General features: G+C 45.4%; 2 long non-coding RNA genes across 6 annotated transcripts in view; one reads left to right on the top strand and one right to left on the bottom strand.

Annotated features, from left to right (window-relative positions):
* Positions 1-20,738, bottom strand: part of LOC119233453 (uncharacterized) — a 161,577-nt gene that overhangs the window by 105,871 nt on the left and 34,968 nt on the right. The window contains exon 4 of one of the 3 annotated variants that reach the window (XR_005122399.2): positions 12,074-12,497. The exons of 1 other annotated variant lie outside the window; for it this stretch is intronic. This is a non-coding gene — a long non-coding RNA (uncharacterized LOC119233453). Of the gene's footprint in view, positions 1-12,073; positions 12,498-20,738 lie in introns of those variants that run through there. One more of the 3 variants, XR_005122400.2, reaches the window with a different exon arrangement.
* LOC119233452 (uncharacterized) lies at positions 1,146-9,924 on the top strand. Of its 3 annotated transcripts, none has more exons than XR_005122397.1 (4): positions 1,146-1,231; positions 1,742-1,795; positions 2,782-2,858; positions 8,563-9,091. It is a non-coding gene; the product is annotated as an uncharacterized LOC119233452 (long non-coding RNA). The 3 variants fall into 3 exon arrangements; XR_005122398.1 differs by lacking the exon at positions 1,146-1,231 and adding an exon at positions 9,569-9,924 and having other exon boundaries at positions 1,238-1,795; positions 8,563-8,948; XR_005122396.1 differs by lacking the exon at positions 1,146-1,231 and having other exon boundaries at positions 1,238-1,795.

Raw genomic sequence — 20,738 nt, 5'->3', positions numbered from 1 at the left:
GTGTTCACAATTGCCAACCCTGCCCCCCCCCACACACACAAACTTTTCCTTTTCTAATTTTCCTTTTCAAGGAATGAGGACTCTTCAGCTGCCAGTGGGAATTTCTTAAAGTTGGAAGCTAAATAGAATACTGGTCAGGCTCTTTCTCAACAAATACTACTAGAGCTCAAATCTGTGATTAAATGAGTCACCTTAAAGCTTTACTATGGAATTTCCTCACTTTGAGCAGTACTGGATAAAAATGAATTGTAAGACCAAAGGATTTGAATACCCCTTCTCTTGGAATTGTAATGTCATTTGCCTTTCTTTAGATCTAAAAGCTCTAGGTGAGCCTTTATTTCTCATACAAATTTAGAGCAGAAGGTACACAATTTGGGGCCTGATGTGGAAAGAGAGTGGTATTAGTCAGGGTAAGAAAGGCTAACCGCTGCGACAACCATCTCGATACCATGAAAACTGTTTCTCATTCACTTCATAGCCCATTGTTCCCACAGTCATCTGGGGACCTAGTCTCTGCCTTTAATGCATGGCTCCCAATTTTATGGTGGGTGTTGACAAAGAACCCACTAATTGAGGCTAAGAGAACAAGCAGGATCTGGCGAGAGATCTTAGGGGCCTGCCTTAGAGGGAATGCACACACTCTCATCTTTCACCTGCCAGAGCTTGTCACCTGACTGCATCTTATTAAAGAGGGCTGGGTGGTGTCATCCAGACGTGGGCTTGGGACAAAAAGGTATCAGGTTTGGTGAGCATATTCCAGCTTCGCTGCTATATTTGTGAGCATCAGGCTCCCAATGACAAAAGATTTGTTAGCAAAGACCCAAAAAATTGTTTCCTCCCTAAAAAGCAGGAGTGCCAGAGAGGCAAGAGATTTCTGTCTCACCTCTCTTCCTTCCTCATTTAAGCCCACCCTCCCCTGAATAGAGAGGCCAAGCTAGAGCCAGTGTCCGCACATTCATGGATATCCTGCAGGTTTCCTTAGACAGCAGAGGAACAGCAGTCAGAACCTGGCCTCTCCTCCAGTGCCCAGCCCCACTCAGAAAGCCCAGTCCTTAGACAATGAGCACTATGACACTGTGACTGTCGGCCTCACCACCGCACCTTGGCACAGGCTCAGGATGTTACTGGAGAAAAGGTAGGTAGCCAGGCTGGGCATTGGGGTAGGGAAAGAACTAGAAACTACTAAGCATGTGGATGGAGAACAGTGTGTGCAGGGATGCTCCAATGCCAGGTATTTCATTCTCTCCTGTGCTGTTCAAGCTGAGCCCAGGCCCTGTAAAGCACTTACTCTGATTGAAAGGGAATGGTTCTGAAGCAGAAAATGTCAACAGCACTGGTGGGAATTGTGCTTTTGTTCTCTAACATCTGAGTGGCTTTAAGGAAATGGATTAACTTGGTGGTACCAGATGAAATATGTCATTTCCTTTCCTCAAATGCACTGAATGTTTAGGCAAGGCAGCCTTTTTCTGGAATGAGCCACTGTCTGAGGACAGAAGGCTGGTGCTGACATCACCTTGGTGCCATGGATTAAGTCTGAGAGGCTGGTTGGTTTAGGCAACCACCTTCTTAAATTACACACATGTCAAGAGCTGGGACCCAAGGGGGGACACTTGCCACTATAAGCCACACTGACAAAAAACAGCAAAGGTGTTTTAGGTCATGGTTCAGGGAGAGAGACAGATGTCACCCAAGGGTGGGAACTACAGATGCAGAGTATGGAGACCCATTCTGGGATTCTCAGATGGGACAGAGTCAAAATCGCAGGACAAGAGGGTGACTGTACCTGATGAGGAATGTAAGTAGAAAGAATTCTGTTCTTTCATTTTTTTTTAATTTGTTACTTTTTTTTTAAGATTTATTTATTTATTTATACAAGCACTGGGTACAGTCAGAAGCGAGGGAGGGTGAGAGAATTCACCAGAGCCAGAGGGGAGAGCAGAACAGGCAGACTGACAAAATACACTGCTGTGGGGAGCAGCGGGCGGCAGGAGAGGTCTGCGCGCCATGTGGGTCCCTCGCCCGGCGATCGAACCGGTGCTGCGGAGGCTGCCGGCAGCTTCGCTACCCAGTGCTCAACTGCTGCGCCACCAGGGGAGGCCCTATTCTTTCATATTTACTTCTAGTAAATTCTAAAATAGTAAGGCGGATTGTCCTTCCTATGGCTTTTCGATTTAGAAATCCTTCATCTTCTGGGGTGGGGGTAGAGTTAGAAAATTTGTAAGTGTTTTCCTCCTGACGCTTCTCTACGCAAAGGCTGCACAAATATTCAGTCCAACCCACTCTTCCCTGCCACGTGCAGTCTCGCCACCCTTTTATTTACCAGAGAGGGGCAAGTGCTTTACAGCCTTGCTCAGAGATGGCAACTGTGTTGGCCCCACAGGACTCAAACTGAGAGTCTCCCAAACTCTGTCACCGACACCCCTTCCTGCAGGGGGTGAGGTTGGGCTCACTTTCTCGGTAGGATTCTTGCCCACTCCTGCCGACCTTAGAAAACCAAATGTCCCGGTCGAACAAGGATATGTGTAGGGTGCACATTTCTCATTGTCAGCCTGCCGTGGAATTACATAATCACCCCTTTGATGAGGATTTATGTTTCTAAAAGAAAGCCTCATTGCCCAAAGCACATGGAATATGCTTTTGATGCCACAAGTAATGGTTTTGATCAGGTGCTGTTGTTAGATTCCAAAAGTGTAAGACAAGGTCCTAGCCCCTCCTGACTGCAGAAGGTCAAAGGGTTCCTGTCATTTACTTTTTCCTTTCTCTCCCTCATTCCCTCATCAGGGATCTACTGTTGAAGACCTACTAAGGATCAGTGGATAGACTACAAGGAGAGATTGTTTCCAATTTGGCATCAAAAGGTATGGAGGAAATGCAGTCCTTTGCATTCTTTGCTCAAAGAATTGGAAGGAATTGAAGGACTAGTCAAGAATTGTGGTTTTGATTTTTGGGATAGGCACCAAGCCAATGAACTACCGTAATGCTGGGTGGAGTTAGGTGACTACCCAAAGGTTTTCCTTTCTCCCATTCATATGGAAAAGCCTTGGATAAAACTCACTAGAAATAAGTCGGATACTATTTCTAGTTCTGAAGTCATTCTGAACAGTATCTTCAGCCTGGATATCAGCCTCAGTGATAATCAGGTGATTAGGCAGGAAAACAAATCAGCTAAGTAATGCTTATGTCATTCATAAGAGACCAAAGAGAATTTCGAGAGACACTGTTGAGGTAGGTGTTCCGTGCATAGTGTTGGAAGCCAGTAATGAAGGTAGATTGTAGAGAGTTACCTAATTGAATATTTAAACGTGTCCTTACTTGACTGTGCAATCACACAGACAAATGTATTCAGGGGGTGGTTTCCGATAGAAGGAGAAAAAAGTAAAGGAAATGCTCAAAGATGACATTAGCTCAATTTTATGTTTGAAAACTTAATTGCACCCAAGTGAGAAAATACAAAATTAAGGTTCTCACTATAACAATTGAGCCCTCCGGTGTCTAGTTAGAAGGAGAGATTGTGCAGTGCATGTTGGAACTTAGTATGATGTGCTGAGACTTAGACCCAGGGGCTGCCTGCAAATGTATGGCTGCCCCTCTCCGAGAGCTTGAAGGAAAGCTTTCTTTAGAGATGCTGCAAAAAGCCTACTCTCCAGAGTTACACGGAGCGTGCTTCTGAGATGGCACCAGCTGGAGGGCGGCGGCAAGGACTCACCATTTATTGAGTGCCCCATGACTCACTGGGCACTTGTACAGATTTTATGTAAAAGTGATTTTGTCTTCGTTTTACGCCTACACCTTGTCTATCAAGATCCTTCAGAAATTGAGACACAGTCTGGAGCGCGTGGAAGTGAAACCTCAGGTCCTGTGGTCCTGCCGCCAATCTTGCTGGGTTATCAGTGTCTGTGAGTGATGAAAGAAGCCACAGACAGTGGTGCGTGCTGACCCTCAGCTCTCTTCGGCGCTTGTGGATGGTGAGCTGTTTCTTTCCCTTGTAGACTTCTGGAGCCTGGGGATGTCTGAAATGGCTTCTCCACAGCCCAAACAATCCAGAAGAGCTCAGATTCCTCCCTCCCTTCTACGGGATCGTCTCCCAAGTCCCCTGTTCCGCTGCAGCTATGGGAACAATGCTGGGAACTATTACTGTCCTCGTGAAATTCCTATGAGAATCCTGGAAAGGGGGTTGGGCTCAGTGAAACAGCCTGGGTGACCTCTCACTAGAACTCCTCTGTGGAGACTTAATCCCCTCCTGCACTTCCCTGTTCAGGCAATAAAGGAAACAAACTGCCGGCGCCACTCCTGCCCCAACACGCTCACAGATCTGTTCCTTCATTTGTTCAACGAGCTCTGCTGAAGTCTACCACAGCGTGGGGCCAGTCTCTTTGGGACATTCGGAGATGATTAAGATGTGGTGCATATCCTGTAGTTTGTGAGGTGACATGTACAAAAATCACAGCATCAGCTAGAAGGGCAGGAGTGCTACAGGAGAACCCCAAGTACTGTGGGGTTCAGACTTCAGAAGAAGCTCCAGGGAGGGCCATGGAGCTGGCCGTGAGCGGCAGGGCATGGTGTCCTGGCATGCTAACCACAGCAGTGGTGCCACTGACAGGATGGTAGAGCATAGAGAGGAGAAACGGGGATTTGGGGAGGTGGGTGATGAGATAGCAGGTAGGGGTGCAGGGGAAATGTGAAGACAACAGCACTGGTTCTGGACATGCTGAATTTGCAGTTCCAGTTGGACATCCCAGTGGAGTTTTCCAGCTGGCAAAGAAAGCAGTCTTCAGAAAATTTAAAGTTGGGGTCACCTGTGAGCACAGGGGCCTGATGAGGTGCTGGTTGTTGCCTGCAACCTGGAGTTAAGTGCTGTGGCGAGCAATTGAAACCTGAAGCAGTGGAGACTAACGTCTTCATTGCTTGCAGGCAGGACAAATACCAGCACACAGGGGGAAATTCAGCTTTTTGGGAAAACTCAGAAACATGGGGAGATCCTTGGCTAGATTAGCACCATCAGCCTCCTCTTCAGTGAGTGGATAATGTTGGGGGCATTTGGGAACCATGTTCCCCATGACTGAAAAGTGATTTGTCCCTTTAAATTAAAAACAGAGAAAGCAAGCTGCACTTCCTTCCTGTTCCAGAACCCTCGGAGGCTGACGTCATGAGCACCCCTTTCTTCCTCTTGCCATCCGGTGGGCCCGTCTTCTGCCCATGATGTAGACACACGTCCTAGCCCGCCTGTGATTTGTCCACGGCTGTACTATTATAGGCGTTATTGATCGCACAATCCATTAGGGCGCCATTCGCCATAAATAATTGATCTCTTCAGGCATGAGCTCGTCTCTGCCACAGATGCCATCAGCAAGAATCCCCTTCTGGAGGCTCATGCTGGGGGTTGGGGGGAGCAGCTGCATTGCAAATGGAGTTTAGACACACAAGGCCCGGGGAGAAATAAAAATAATGACGAGCAAACCTCCTGCCAGGAGACTACATTCTACTGGGGAAGGCCTGTCAAAAAGAGAACATATCTGAGGGTGTTCAGGCTGGCGCTGCTCCCGCAGGAAGCATGCTACCTGACAGACAGACACAGCCCAGCCTCCAGGTTGAGTGGGTTTGTTTAGGCAGCGTATCAATATTTGGGGAAGACACTGGATGTTGTCATTGCCAGAGTGGCTGTGGGAGGGGTAGGCACCGGCAGCAAAAGACACGGGAGGCGCGTCTCAGAGCTGGGAGACCTTAAAAAACTCTGGCGGTCAAAGAGGAAAGCGTGCGTAATTAAAACCACAGAGTTTCTAGCAAAAATAAACGAGTGCAAGAGCATCCCGTGCGGACTGAGTCTGACTTGCTCAAGGACCTACGATGGGAACAGAGTGCTGGCATCTCAGGCTGTAAGCTGGGGGCAGAGGAGGAGCCGGGAGCCAGGGGAGCAGCAGAGCTGGTGCAGGCGACGAGGCTAGGGCCGATGCTGCCGTCACGAGCTCGTGAGTCATGGGTGCTGCCGACAGAGTTCAGCGGGGGCAGAGACGCCCTGGTGTAAAGCCAGAGAATAACAGGTAGGATGATGGAAGAGGCTGCTGGGTTATGCTCTTCCCCTTAGCCATCCCACGACACGACAGTCAGGGGCCTTCTGGAGGATGGAGAAGCCCTGAGAAAATTCTTCACCTCTTCTCTCCTTTGAATCCTTTCTTGAGCTTCCCAGGAATTCCCTGCTACTGTAGGTTTGGCAGAACAACTTAATCATCAGGCTTAATTATAATATGTTTCTATAGATATAACCTTCTGAATAAGTCAGGGTTGGGACAAGCAACAGCCCACGCCAAGAAGTTCACTACAGGGAATGAATAGGGGAACTAGCGACAAAAAGCCTGGAAGAGCTGGAGAGCGAGCTGAAGATGGTGAGGCAGAGATTAGTAACAGCCAGAGTTGGGGGGTGCCAAGAGAGAAGGGCCTGAACTATCCAGAAGACACTGGAGGCATGGCAGAGGTGCCCGGTGGGAGCAGGGACCGCAGAGGAAACATCAACAAGTCAAGAGATACCCAAGAGGTAGAAGAAAGAAGAGAGATGGAAATACCCCAACTTCATCCCTTTCCTTGCCCTCTGATCGCCTGCTAGGGCCTCCCTTCATCCTCATCACACTGGAAGCCAGCTGGAAGGACCCCTAGGAAATGGGCTTGTACATCTGTGGGTATCAGCAGGGAAAGGTGGGGAAAAGATCATATTCCTTCCTACAGTCCTTGCAGATGGCTCTCAAGGGAAAGCAATGCCTGTCTCTAGAAAATGGTGGAACTGGGCATCAAATGAGGTGATATTTGAGGGAAGATCTTCTCAGTGACTCTGCAATTAACACTATTCAGTCTATGGCCATTTCTATGGTTGTAGGCAGGGAACTGTCCAGGTCTCTCTTGAGGAGTCTGGGATTGCTTCTGCCACGACTGCTCTGAGGTTAGCTCTTCAGAAGAATCAGCCAGGCCTGCCTGATTCAGAACCCAAAGGCTGCAGACTCTGCGGAAGCACAGAAGAGCAGAAACTGACCCCAATCTATGGTTTCTGCTCCTCTGACTCAATCCCAGAGGTAATGTCTTGTGGCCCAGAAGTGGCTGCAGTCACCCTTCCCTCACAGAGGTCCTCTGTGGTTGCTTCTTGGCACCCCTTGTTCCTTGGGGACCTCACATATCAGAGGAGTATTCTTGACTTGAGTCTCTAAGGCCTGATTTAAGTAACATTAAATCACACACAAGTGTTCCCAAGGGCACTCATGCCAAAGCATTCCAAAGCCTGATAGACAGCCCTGGATCTCCCAGAAATTCTGTCCCCAAGGGCACACAACTTAGTAACCTTTAGGGGTTGCATGCCTTTATATTAGGTAGTTTAAAATGATTTCAAATGACAGTTATGGCTCAGGATAATAAGAGGACAAGAGACTCTGCTTTTGTTTTATCCCAAGAAATTAATATTGCTGTATATCGTGTTGATTTAATATAGTTCACTTAATACAGATTGATCAGCCAGAGGGCAGATAGCCTAATAGAGACATGATCCAGACCAAAGTCAGTGGAGAGAGGAAGATGGCAGGTATTTGCAGGTGGCAGGGGCTGCTGCCCGCCAGGACCACAGAGCCTGTGCATTTCTTTAGGAGGGTGGGATATGATCACTGCACCACCCATCAGTTTGGTGCGCTGGCTGCAATTTGCTGCTTCTTAAACAGAGCTTGACAAAATAACGCTTGTTGTTAAGCCAGGCTGCTAATTGTGCTGATAATTAAAAATTGGCAGGAATGAGTTTAGCCCATGTTCCCTCCTTCAAACCTTCCAAATCTGCGTTTGCCTTTCCCATGAGCAAAACACCTGCTCTGTTTCCCCCACTCATTTTCTAGGACTTTCAAGTGCCAGCTAATATTTTCAGGAACCTGGGAGGATTCCTATTATTTCATTCAAAAAGATGGTGTGGGCATGGCAGAGCCACAGGAGGTGACCTCTGAGAATGCTGGGAGGCACCCTGGCTGTGACCATGAGGCTCCGGGATGTCAGTTCCTGCAGGGTGAGGCCCACGTGGCCGTCTGCAGCTCCAGGCTGGTCTGTGCGCATGCACTCAACAGCATCTCCACTCAGAGTTGATGCGTCATCCTCCTATATATATCCAGTTGCTGTTTCAGTAGCTCTGAGAAGTGTCTGGAGAAAAACAAAGCTGCTTCCCCTGCTACGCAAGCTGTCTGAGTTCCAAAGAAAGGCTCTTCTGTCTCAATTTGTGCGCAGGCGCGAGCCTCCCTCCACAGCTCCCAGAGTGCCTGGGGTGCTGTGAAGAGCCTCCCCCTTCTGGAGACAGCTCAGAGCTCAGACTCAAGAGCATGCAGCTTTGCTCCTCTAGTCATGCTTCAACCCCTCCCCAGCTGGTCTGGCTAGGAGGGGCATGTATCAGTAGACTCCGTAGCTGGGTGGGGTAGAGGAGTTTGCCAGCCTCTGGGGCAGGACTCAAGAGCGCCAGAAGCATCAGGAAGGAAGGATAACCTGGAAAGGTATCAGGGATGTTAGTGCTCAAAGGGTCATTAGTGGCTTCTTCCCAAGTCCGTTGTTTTCCAGGTGAGGAAACAGACCAAACAGATGAGAAGTCAGAGGACAGTGCTCATCCCGAGGCCCAGTGCTTCCAAATCCCAGCCGAGCAGCTTTCTTTGACCTGGAACCATCAGTTGGAACCTTGCTTCCCAGCTGGCCATTGTCCAGGAAATGCCTTTAGAAATGAGGCTGAGGACCATCCACAGACCCTGCTGAAGTGTGACTAGTAAGGTCCCTCAGACTCTAGTTTTTGCCAAGGGTCATCTTCGACAACATCCCTGTCACCACTGTGCTTGAACCACTGTCATCCTGCTGTGTGTGTTCCAGCCACTTGCTGGCCTCTTGCAATCATCACTTGTACCATGTGGACAAGCTTGGCTCCAGGACAACTCATTCTAGAGAGAGCCAAATAGGTAGATGCAAATGAATATGGGTTTCTTTGCATTCCTCACATCTATCCCCTCCTGCTGGCTTATCCAAGAGAAAGATAAATCCATTCCAAGATCCCTCATTAAAGCTGTTCTTGATGTGGGCAAGACAGTCACTCAGAAGTGCCCCCTGCCAATTCGTTGCAAATGTCCCTTCTGCTTTCCCAGTGCCCCTGGCCCCCATCCACAGTCATGGTAGCACCTCAAATTTCTCTCTTCCAATATTCCAAGATCTTCAGCCCGGGTGGCCTCTCCTGTCACTCCCGTCTTTTCTCTCTTGCTCTCCTCCTAGGCTCCTGGGTGTCTTCTTCCTTCTTCAGGTGGCTCCATGCCTCTTTCTACATAGAACCAGTCACTTCTCTTTGTTTTCTCTCAATTCTTTCTATCCATTTTCTTGACCTGCACACCAATGGCACTGGTGCCGAGCAACTGAGACATTCATCCTTGAAATGTGGGAGAGGAATGGTTAGATATTCTTACACATTGATATTTTGTCAATTGAAAAGTCAAGTCAAATTGATCTTCAGTTAGTGGTACTGGGGGGGTTGCCCTGTTACTGAATTCCCAGAGTGAGGCAGAGTTAATGAGAGGGTCCCTTATTTCAGATGGGCTGTGGCTGCCTCTCAGACCCAGGAAACTACTGCTCCTTGACAGCCATGTTCTTAGGATGCCCTGGTGGGTGCACTCCCAGCTGCCCAACTGCTGCTGACTGGATTCCTGGCTTGCTGTTCACAAGGTTGCGGTCAAATTTTCAATAAATCCCAAAGAACCACAGGCGCCTCAGGATACCTCAGTCCATGTGATGAGATCTATGTTGCCCTTTGCCTCATTGCCAAAGAAGCAATGGGTACCCTCAGAGCAGAGCACACAGTTTCTGGCATTCATGGGAATCTTCCAGCATTTGAGGGAATCTTCTAGCACTTTCATACTTCTGAAAGCATTGGGGATAATTACATTCCTCTCTCAGCCCTCCACGTGGTCCTTTGTTGTCATTTGATTTTACTGAAATGCTGTTGTTTTACGACAATTTTCAGTTTCAGGTGAACAGCACTGGAGCTGGACATCTGTACAGGCTACACTATGATCCCCACCCACTGTGCGATTGACCCCCTTTACCAGCCTTACCCTCCCCTGCTGCCCTCTCATCATCTCTACTCTACTATCAGAACCTAAGAGGTTGTTTTTATTTTGTTTGTTTGTTTGATTTCTTCATCTTCTAGATATGAGTGAAAATGTATGGTATTTGCCTTTCCTTTTACTGTACTTCACTGAGCATAACCTCCTGAAAGCCCATCCTTGCTGTAGTGACTAGCAAGACTCCACCCGTCCATTCATTGTGCATGCAGGCCACATCTGCATCCACTTACTCGGCAGCGGGCATTAGGTTGTTCCCACAACTTGCCTAATGCAAGGAGTGCTGCATTGACCACAGGGGTACTTGTAGCTCTTCAAAAAGTGTCGGCGACAATGTGGAGAACAGGGAGACCTCCTGCACTCTTGGTGGGGACAGACACTGGTGCGGCAACTATGGAACAGAGTGTGGCATTTTCTTAAAAAATTAAGCATAGAAATACACGTGAGCCAGCTATTTCACGTCTGGGTATCTACCCAAACAACAGGAAAACACCAACTAGAAAGAAAGACATATGCACCCCAAGCAGGGCTCTGTCTACTTGGTGAAGCTGGAAGCATGACAACATCCCTCTTGTCCTTTTTTTTGGGGCCTCCTTGTCTAAAGGTGCGTGTGCTCTGCTAATCTCCTGCCTTAAAAATGGCAATCATGAGAGGGTTAGACTGACCTGCTGTGAGGCCAGAAGCCCTAGCTCTCACTTTGTTCAAGTGGTGGGACATCGCAGATGCAGCTATTTGATAGATAGATAGATAGATAGATAGATAGATAGATAGATAGATAGATAGATAGATAGACAGACAGACAGACTTTCTGCTGAGTCAGCCCTTCCTCGATGAGATGATGGCCACAGGAAGCCGTACTCTCCAAACCTGTCTTTATCATGAATAAAACATACTTTTAAAAACTTCATTTGTCTGATTTCTGCAACTGTTTCTCAGTGGCACTTGTGAAACCATATCTGCATTCATTTAATTAAACCACCAACTCTGTAAATACCCCTAGGGAAGAAGCGTGTTAATGCATACCCTCAATAATGAGAGAATCTATCATGCAATTTACATTTCCCACCCATCCATCATGAGCCAGTCTGCAGCCAAGAGAAAGGAAACGGTGGGGCCATCCTAGGTGGTGTCCTAGGGTGAGGGTGGAGACCTGAAGCCCCACCATCCAAAATACATTGGATTTTTATCTCAGTGAAATCTCTTCCTTTTAGCAAGCCTGGGTATGTTGGTGAGGGGATGGCTAAGGGGCAGGGCTTGAGTTCATCCTTTCTCTAAGACCTTTTCTCATAAGAATTTGGACGGGTGACTTAAATTCCTTTTTCCTTAGATTACTTATCTGGGAAATCAGGACAACGTCTTTTGTCATTTGGGGGAATAAAATCAGACAATTATGTGAAGACAATGCCTGGAATGCCGTAGGACCTCAAGACATGTTCGTGATTATTACTAGTAGTAATAAAATGTGTTTCTGTCGCCAAAGATATCCCGTGAGGATGCCTCTTTGGAATGTGTCAATGGGAAAATGTGCTTGGCTTTTAAAACAATTTCATTTTGCAGATACTTTAGGAGGAACACTTAATTGAAGGGAGAAATGGCTACACAGCTTTCTAACAAATATGACTTGGGATTTATTTGTTAAAAAAAAATAGAAATAACTATTTTTGTGCCACCCACCCACGCCATCTCAAGGAACATTTCTTAGTTGCTGTTACCCCAAGACACATGTCAGACCTAAGACCTAGTGACAACTGTCTCCGGAAAGTCTTGACGTGGGGCCCTAAGTCGGGGCATTCTAATTTTGAAATGAGCTATGTGGTTCAAAAGCTCCACGCTTCCCAACAAGTAGATGATTGATAAGACTTTCTTGTTCACTGATCAAGCTTGATAGAAAGGAAAAACAGGAACTAAAAATATCCTTTGTATTTGAACCAGGGGCACCAGAAGAAAAAGGACACCCAGATTTTCATATGTGATTACATAATTATATATTTAATTGGTAGTTTACAGTAAAATCATCCTTAAATTTAGGGAGCTTTGTTCTGATCTCAGATACTTGCAGTTGTCACTAAAACAGCAGAATGTCTCTTGGCTGATTTTCTTCTTCTTTTTTTAATCCAAGGCACTGTTCACTCTGCCATTGAGGAATTTTGCAACCTATAGAACCACCAAGGATGAAATTCATATGAAGGTCACATTGGCCTTCACGTGAATTTTCTGTAAAAATGAGATGACATTTTACATGCTAACTCAGGAAAAGTGACATAATAAATGAGGTCATTTAGCTTCTATTCCTGTCGTCCTGTTGGAATGTCCAGGTGCGAGGTCCTTTGAGTACCTCTTCTGACTCGGGGCGCCATCTTTTCACATCATTCAAGGCATTTGTCACAAATTGCTGCCTTTCTACTTGAACAAATAAATGAACAGTAACTCATCTGAAGTCTATCTTGTGAGCAAAAAGTCATCAAACTTTTTTAACTTAGCATATGAGCTAGTGCGGAGAGTAATAAGGACATTCATCTCTTTTATTGCAAATCTTCCATGTACACCTAAGAGATAAGCATCTCAGATCCCAGAGGCTAAGCTAGTATCCCACCAGAGGTAGCCATTAGTTTCAGGACTCTTGCCAACTTGTAAGGAAAAGTCAGGCAGTAAGTGATCATTTCATGAAAGAACTGGATCCCATTCTTTATGTTCTTTGGGGGATTCCAGAGCTTCCCATGAGTGAGAACTCAGCTGCAAATCAGAACAAGGTATCCCAGGTTGATTCTCTTGTGTATGAATTTCAAGGAGACAAGGAAGCAAGAGCAGCAGGTGTAGAAACTGGCAGAGAAGCTAGCCAGGTGCTCGGCTGACACGGAGTCAGGGGCAATGAGAAGTTGGTCTCAGAGTGCAGGGAGATGACCAGGGCCTCGTGGGCCACTGGGTCCGGCCTGAACAGCTGCGAGTGCCCCCCAGGCCCGCAGGCTGCTGGCTGCCGAGATGGTTTCCTGTCATTTTGTATTTTGTCTTTCTTATACTAACCCCCTACCACCAAGTGGGCCTGAGAACCTTGAATCCAAGAGAATCAAACACTGGCTCCCACTTCCTATGATGACTCTGAGGTCTGGGTACATTTCAGTATCTCATAAAATGGTAGGAGTCCCATGTAAACCGCCTGGCTCTTGGACCCCAACAAGTCTCCTGAAAAGAATGTTCTCTCTTTTCAGTAAGTGAAACACCAAAAATGCAAATCTCTACTCTCCTCCTGGATTACAGTGGGCGTTCCTTTCCTGGTGGGACTTTTCTGGTTTGGGGAGGGGGTTGCAAATGGGGGAGCTGACCTTTGAATAAGAGTACAAAGGAGTCTGCTGGTTGTCGTTTCAATATTTCCAAAGAGCATGACGGGCAAGTCCTAACCTCCTTAGTGGCTCTTCAGGTTCTGACCATGTTCCCTGACCTCATCCTCACTTGGGATAGGTGGAACCTCATCCCCTTTTTGTACTGTCGTGACTGCTGGAGGTCACACAACAGCAGGTGGTAGAACTGGGAATCATACTCAGCTTTCACTTGGAGCCGCAGCTCCTAACCACATTGTGGCAAACAGATCCAACTCTCCAACACCTTCCCCCCAGTCTCTGCAGGACACTTCTGTTCCCATGAGGTCGTGGATTGGCAGATCCAAGTAGCAGGCCCCATCCAGCCACTCTGAAAAGCCCCAGGGCCTTCCCAGGGCACCTCCAGCAGCACCACATGGGTGGAGTCAGAGCATACTCTGCTCTGCGGATAAACCCCGAGGGATAAACTTCCTCTCTCAGCTCGCCTTGGAATACTCTAACCCAGATTTTTCAAAGTCTCTCTAGTCCCTGGTTCTTGCTTCAATTTCCAAGAGATTCCTGGCTTCGGGCCTTCTCTCCCCCAGGAGAGAGAACAGGGCTATATGATTTTATTAGATTAGAGAATTAGGCACAAAACAGCAACTTTAAGATCCCAGGTGGCCGTGGCCTTTTGTAGTGGTGAAACACTTCTCAAATTAAGCCAAGGAGCCCTACCAGCAGGTCCCTAACTGCGGTGCCCACAGGGCTGACCTGGGACAGAACTCTGGAAACAAAGAACAATGCGTCTCCCACCCCAACCCCTACACACACCCTGATCCCAGTCACTTGAGGTCTCCTAGGAAGAAACACCAGTGAACACACCCACATCTCTGCTCTGGGGGTGTCAGATGCTCGCAGTGGTCCTCCAGCATGGGCCTAAGGGGACACAACTGGGTGGAAATGCCCAGCAATTCTCCCAAGTGTTCACATGGGAGGCTTCATTCAGATGCTAATGTGTGTTTCAAGGGACCCCTCTTACAACCTGGGCAGGAGGCCAGGTCAGAAGAAGGACAGTTTCCCAAGTCAGTAACCTTTACCCAAAAAGGAAATCCAGAGATTTTTTTTTTCTCTCCTAGCCACAGATTCACAAACACACATATTCGGCCGTTGTTTGTAATGCAAATAACAGTAATCATTTCAGCTGATGTAGAAAGCTGTATGTTTTCACAGAAACATGTTGGCTTCCCATGCACCTTTGTAAGCACACACCCCCTGCGTAGAAGAGTCAAACTGTGTCTTTGTTTTGACTTCCTGGTTGAAAGACAGCAGAGCCCACAGAAGGAGAGAGAACAGGGGTTCTCAGGGAAGGCGGGACCCACAGGAAGTTGGCCTGGGGAAGGGTTTTCAGAATCACCTGGGGATTCATTCTAAATCCCTTGCTCCCTGCTGCCTCCACCCCCCCCCAATACCCCCCACACACACCAAGGAGGAATCAGTACAATTGAGGGTACACTGAACCCCTCACATAGTTGGAGTGGAAAACATCCCGGAGTCACTAGACTCCAAAGCATTTTCCACAAAGCAGAAATTCTCACTAGCTCCCTGGAAATGGAGCCCTCGAGTAGCAGGCGTGATTCTCTGTCTGCAAATTAAGGTGTGCAAGCAATATTAAATCTCAATTTTCTAGAAATAAATTTGACGTTGAGCCCCGATCTCTCCAGCCTTATGAGAAAATACAATCTCTGTCATTCCTGGGGCCTGCTCTCCTGCCCTCAAGGTCACCTCTGGTGTCCAGCATATTCTGCCGTGTGCAGGTGTCAGTGGGTGGACAACGCAGGGATGTGCCGTCTGTCCCAAGGTGTCCACTAAGACTTCATCTCTGGTGTGAAGGGCTCTCAAACAAGAGGCAGTTTGCTGTTTTCAAGGCACACCTAACACGGGAGGGTCTCTTATAATGGGGCTGCGGGGCCTGTGGCTGCAGAGAGCATGCCGCTCTCGCTCCAGGGGTTCTTGTGATCTCTGTCCTGCTCCATTCAGAGGTCCTGGGGCAGGAATCTTTTTTCTGGTCTAGGAAGGCTCATTTTCTTCTGCTGTCCTCGTGCAAACCTCTATCTGCTTCTTTCTTGGCAAACCTAAGTCCTAGTATGAGCTCAAGGACCTAGAAAACAAGCCCTGAAAATCTGGGGAGTGCCTTCTCCTTTCTGTCTTCTCAAACACCTCCCCAGAGGCTGTCAAGCCCCAAACGTGATAAGAGAAAGCTATATAAAGGGGAAAATATATAAATGAGTGACCCAGAATATTAGTCCTTCACATTCACATGCCCTTCCAACTCTTCACTGGCGAATCCCATTTATAATTTTCAAATATACCTAGAAAGATATTTGGGGACTGCTGTTCCACAGCTTTCAAAATCAAGATAAATACTGATGAAATTTCAATTTTAAAACATAAATAATGGTTCTGGTTAAAGCTCAGAGATTTAAGTACGGGGAAGGCATTATTCCTACCCCTACAATATTAATAATAATTAAAAAACTGGATAAACTTCAAATTAGCACTTTTTAAAAAGCTATCAAAGAACTGACATTGCAGGCAAACAGCTACCTGAAAACCAAGAGAAAGGCAAAGGCCTGCAGGAGAACTAGGGTGCATTTGCTCTCCTGACGCAGATGCTGCCATAAAAGCTGGTAAGAAGATGAAACTATAAAAGTTTAAATAATAGCTAAAGGCTCAGTGAGGGCTAGCAAGAGAGTGTTAAGTCCCAGGGAGCAGCACACATAGCAGGGGTCACAGTCTCGTGCAGCTTTTCCCTCCAGGAATGCCAGGTGCTCAGGGAAGAAGGGGAGAAGCCCAAGAGAGTGTCTGCGCAGGTGTCAGGTGGCCGTGAGCAGCGGCCACTCCCAGTGCCATGCCGATCCTTCTTTCCTCTGCTCCCCAATAGTCTTCACCTCCAGAGGGAAGGCGATCAAAACTGAACCCCGAGAGCACTGGTGGAAACTGCGAGGGGGTGTGGGGGTGTGGGGGAGTGGGGGTGGGGGCAAAGAAGCAGCGGCCCCACTGCAGGAGGGGCGGGATATCTGCAGGCCCAACAAGACGGTTGGAGAAAGGGCAGGAGCACTGGAGATGCAGCTGCCAGTCTCTGTAAGGCTGAGGCTTCACGAGAACACAAGAGGTGAACCAGGCCCTTTCCGCCATCATGCTGACAGCGCAGTGGAATACAGTTGGGAGAGTTACAGGATTCAGGCTCTTCCTGGGGTCCCCAATGGGGCTCAAATGAAGACCCAAAACCACGAGGAGAGACAAAAAACAGAGTCACTGGAAAAATCGGAAGCCTCTGGAGCACTGAGGGTAACCATAGCAACAGCAAACTCCCAGTCCAACTCCTAACTAGATTAATACAAACGCCTACATTAAAGGCCCTGGAGAAGGAAAAGCATACTCATCTCTGGGCATGAAAGATATTTACTTAGCATCTCTTGTCCTGTATACCACAGTCACCTCTCAACAGAAAAATTACATGACATACAAGAAAGGTAAGAAAAAAACACAGTCTCGAAAGACAAAGCAATGCTGAGAACAAGATTCAGTCATATGCCAGATTTATCTGACAGGGAATTAAAAATTACTATGATTAATATGTTAAATGACCCAGTGGAAAAAGTAGACAAGATGTAAAATCAGATAGGTCATCTCAGTAGAGAGAAACAGTAAGAGAATCAAATGAAAATGATAGAAATCAAAAACTCAGTAACAGACATGAAGAATATCCTTGACAGGCTCATCAACAGACTGACATAGTCAAGGTAAGGATCCAGGAATTTTATATAGTCAATAAAGTTCACCCCAACTGAAACACAAGGAGCAAAAAGGGTAAGGAGAAAACAGGACAAAGCGTCCAGAGTGGCGCCAAGATCAGTTTAACACATGCATAATTTAGAATCTCTGGTAAATGCCCAAATCTTCTGAAATTAAGCAACACGTGTCTAAATAATCCATGGGTCAAAGAGTAAGGCTCCAGGGAAATTATTTTGAACTAAATGAAAATAGAAAGACAAAACATCAAAATTTGTAGGATGCAGTCAACCATCTTCAGATAGAAATTGGTAGCATTAAATGTGTCTTTTAGAAAAGAACTAGACAAAGATCTGAAACAGCCACCTTATGAAATTAAAGTGGAGCAAATTAAGTCTGAAGCAAAGAGATGAAGAAAAACTATATGAAAATATATATAGAGAGAGAACAGAAATTAATGACATTGAAAACAGAAAAACAATACATTATAATCAATGAAACCAAAAGCTGATTCTTTGATAGTCATAAAATTGACACACGTCTTCAGTCAGGTTGACCAAAAAAAAAGTGAAAGGCATAATTTCACAGGATGAAAAGGTATACACTGATATCATAGGTATAAATTATAATAAGGGGCTACTATGACCAACTCTATGTTCATAAATTTATCAACTTGCTGATTGTTGAAAGGCCCTAACTATCAAAACTCACTCAGGAAGAGATACTTAACCTGAATAGTCCAATACCTATTAAGTAAATTGAATTTTTGGTTTAAAAATCTCCAAAGAGAAAACCCAGATGATTTCACTAGAGAATTCCACAAAACATTCAAGGAAGAAATAATGTCAACCACAGTATACACAAAATCCTCCAGAATACAGAAGAGGAGGGAATATTTCACAACTCATTTTGTGAGACCAACATTACCCTAAAACTCAGCCACACTGTATATTGCAAGAAAATAAAATTATAGACCAACATACCTCATAAATATAAAGGCAACAATTCTCAACAAATTATTAATGGATTAAATCTAACAATACATTTAAAAAAAAGATAATATATTACAAAATGGGTTTATCCCAGATCACAAGAATATAAGCCTGGTTCAAATTTAAAAATCAACCAATATAATTCACACATCAACATTAAAATAATTTTATATACACACACACACACACACAAGTTCATTTTGATAGGAACAAAAATATCAACAAAATTCAACATTCACTTATGAGAAAACACTCAGAAAACTAGGAATAGAAGGAAGCTTCCTTAATCTTATGTAGAGAATCTATGAAAAACCTATTAACTAACATCATACTTAATTAAATGCTTCTCCCCTAACTTAGGAATAAGGCAAGGCTATCTACTTTTACTATACCTATTCAACATCACACTGGAAGCCTCAGGCAGTGAAACAAGTTTAAAAAAAAAAAAGGCATACAGAATCAAATGGAAAAAGATGACTGTCTTTATTTGAAGACAACATGACTGACAATGTGGACAACTCCAAGGATTTATAAAATCACCCCTGGAAGAAATAAGTAAATTTTAAAAAGATCAATATACAAAAGCTAATCACATTCCTATATTCTGGCAATAACTGGAATTTGATATCAAGAAACAATACCATCTACAATTACACCAAAAAAATTAAGTTAGGTAAAAATCTAGCTAAATATATTCAGGCTGTGTATGCTGAAAAACATATTGATGAAAGATATTACAGAAAATCTAAATGCATAGATATACTCTGCTCATGGCTTGGAAGCACTATTATTATGAGGGTGTTATTTCCCTCCAATTTGACCTATAGACTGGATGCAATCTCAGTCCAAATCCCAGTAAGCTTTTTATAGATGATAAGTCAATTTTAAAATTTATATGGAAAGGCAAAGGGCCAAACAATTCTGGAAAATGAAAAAAAAATGTTGGAGGATGTGCACTATGGGATTTCAAGATTAACTGTAAAGCTACAGTAATCAGGACAGTGAATAGTGCATAGTGGGTAGGTGGCTAGAGCGATGGAAGAGATGAGGAATTTATAAATAGACCCATAGAAATCTAGCCAACTGATTTTTTAAAAGGTGCAAAGGCAATGTAATGGATATACGAAGATCTTTTCAAAAAATGATTTTGGAATAAGGACATCCATATGCAAAAACATAAACCTCTCTATATACCTCATACCTTGAATGAAAGTTGACTCAAAATGGATCAAAAAACTAAATGTAAAATGTTTAGAAGGAAAATATAGTAAAAAGTTTGTATGATCACGGATTTGGCAACAAGTTTTTAGATACAATACCAAAAATATGATCTGGAAAGAAAAAATTGTTGAGTTAGACTTTATTACAATTTAAATCTTTGCTCTACAAAAGATACAGTTAAGAAGATGAAAAGATAAGTCCTACAGAGAAAAAATATCTAAAAATCACATACTGATAAAAACTTGTATAGATGGTAGTAAAAATATCTTAAAACTCAGCAATAAGAAAAGAAACAATCCAATTTTTAAAATGGGCAAAAGATCTGAACAGACATTTCACCAAACAAAAGAAAAGCAATGGCAAATAAACAGAGAAAAGATGTTCAGCATCATTTATTACCAGGAAAACACAAATAAAAACCATAACATGGGCCTCCCCAGTGGCGCAGCGGTTGAGCGCTGGCTTGCGAAGCCGCCCGCGGCCTCTGCGGCGCATGTTCAATCCCCGGCTGCTCCCCGGCCACCGGAGGAGGGTCCCGCATGGCGCGCAGACCTCTCCTGCCGCCCGCTGCTCCCCTCAGCAGTGTCCTTCGGTCCTTCTGCCTGCTCTGCTCCCCGCTCTGGCTCTGGTGAATTCTCTCACCCTCCCGCGCTTCTGACTGTACCCAGTGCTTGTATAAACAAAACAAAACAAACAAACAAACAAACAAATAAATAAAACATGCCTCTATTTAAAAAAAAAAAAAACCATAACATGATGGTGCTATATACCTACTACAACTGCTGGAATAAAGAACTGACAGTCCCGAATCTTGGTGAAGAGGCAGAGCAAAAAAATCTCTCATTCACTGCTACTGAACAAACAAATCAGTACAAGCACGGTGGAAGGCAGTTTGGTAGCATCTTACAAAGTTAACCATATACCTAGACCATGACTCAGGAAATGCCATTCATGCTACTGCAACTCCAACTGAGTTGAAAACCTATGTTCACATAGAAGTGTACCTATAACAATGTCTACAACTACTCATAGTCATCCCAAACTGGAGACAACCACGATGTCCTTGACTCAGGCAAAGATGACCTTGATGTATCAGGAATACAGACTATAGCTCAGCAATGAAGATGAACTCACTATTGGTTCACACGCAATAACACGGATGAATCCAAAATGCATGGGGAGGGAAAGAAGTCAGCCCCAAAGCTTCCATGCCATATAATGGCATCTTTGTGACATTATGGGAAAGGCACACTGACGGCAGACCCCGGGTGGCCGGAGGTTGGGGGGAAGGGAGGGGTTTCCTACAAAGCGGCTGCCCTGGGTAAGTTCTGTAGGATACCCCA

The sequence above is a fragment of the Talpa occidentalis genome, unplaced genomic scaffold (genome assembly GCF_014898055.3).
Source record: "Talpa occidentalis isolate TD23 unplaced genomic scaffold, MPIMG_talOcc4v2.1 talOcc4.8, whole genome shotgun sequence".
Taxonomy (NCBI): domain Eukaryota; kingdom Metazoa; phylum Chordata; class Mammalia; order Eulipotyphla; family Talpidae; genus Talpa; species Talpa occidentalis.
The sequence above is the reverse complement of the archived record's forward strand: the minus strand, read 5'-3'. Positions and strand labels throughout refer to the sequence as shown.